The sequence below is a fragment of the Limulus polyphemus genome, unplaced genomic scaffold (assembly GCF_000517525.1).
Source record: "Limulus polyphemus unplaced genomic scaffold, Limulus_polyphemus-2.1.2 Scaffold811, whole genome shotgun sequence".
Lineage (NCBI taxonomy): Eukaryota > Metazoa > Arthropoda > Merostomata > Xiphosura > Limulidae > Limulus > Limulus polyphemus.
The window spans coordinates 87,843-89,355 of record NW_013666421.1 but is presented as its reverse complement, the minus strand read 5'-3'; positions in this window follow the sequence as shown (position 1 = coordinate 89,355).

Sequence of the window (1,513 nt, the reverse complement as noted above, 5' to 3'; positions counted from 1 at the left end):
GGGTGGTCTTACACTGCTAAATTAGGGACGGCTAGCGCAGATAGCCCTCGTGTCGCTTTGCGCGAAATTCAAAACCAAAACAAACAATCTTCACAAAGCATTACAAATAACTTTAGCTGATACTGAATGCAATTTTTGAAGAGCATTTGTTGTTTATAAAATTAACCATGTTAAAAACCAAAACGAATGTGATCTCGACGATGGTGCTTGCCTTTTGGATTGGCCCTGTCGTGGTCTTGTGGTTAACCTATCGGATTGAGGACCCGAGAGTCTCAGGTTTGAGACGCTATGCTAACAATTACGCTCCCCATTTTCAGCTGTGGGTGCCTTATAAGAATGACAGTCAGTATCGCTATTCTATTAAATGTAGCTACTTAAGGAGGTCGGTGCTGCCAAGCGATTGTTTTTCTTCTGGCCCCATTTCAAAATAAGGGGAGATTATGGCTGAAATAATGGATATCTGACCTGACCTTTGAACCCATTATTTACGTGAAGTACTACTACTCGGGCTGTGGGTGCGCTATAAGAATGATGGTCAAATATCACTATTCGTTCATACAAAAGTAACGATGGATGCTGTTGGCTAGCTGCTTTCCTTCTAAGGCTCTCAGTTCCAACTTCGAGACGGCTAGCACAGATGTTTCTTTTTAACTTTAACATTTTTGCGCGAATATATCAAGATAAACAAACAGGGCCACATCAGAATGAAAATAACATAAATGTACAGTTTTTTCTTAGTTTACTTGGAATTTTTAACTTAAATGGAACCCTATGTATACTTAGCTAAAGTGTTAAGTGCAGGATTAAAGAATTTTGGGGGCTCTGCGCAATATGGAAAATTTGCCTCTCCTTTCCTAAGTTAGGCAGAATGTATGATATATACAGCCTGGAAATAACCAGACAACCCCCTTTATGATCATTAATAATAAAAAATAATAGTTTTTCTCAACAGAAAAACACAAGCCCCACTAATAGTACAAAGATTTTTGATAGGTTGTTTAGGCAGAGTATTCATAATGAATTTGTGAATTTGTAGGTTTTTACAACAGGCAGTTGTTGTCCATTTGAAACTTAGATTCATTACAAAGATTTTGTTTTCTGACACGAATAATTTAATGCTTAATATAATTATTTAAAATAAATCTTTGCACTCTACCCCATTGAACTTACAGGTAGACTGAAAAAGAACTATGGTCATTGCAAAACATAAATGAGTGATCTACGTTTATGTGTATTGTTAATTTAAGCTAAGTGTGATTATCATATATAGCTATTTCTGGAATGTCGTTGATGAGTTTTTTTTCCTGGTCCTCTCTTAGCTCCCCGTCACACCAAACATCCTCGCCCTTTCAGCCGTGGGGGCGTTATAATGTTATGGTCAATCCCACTATTTGTTGGTAAAAGAGTAGCCCAAGAGTTGTCGGTAGGTGGTGATGACTAGCTGCCTTCCCTCTAGCCTTACACTGCTAAATTTCGGCCCGGCATGGCCAGGTGGTTATGGCACTCGGTTCCC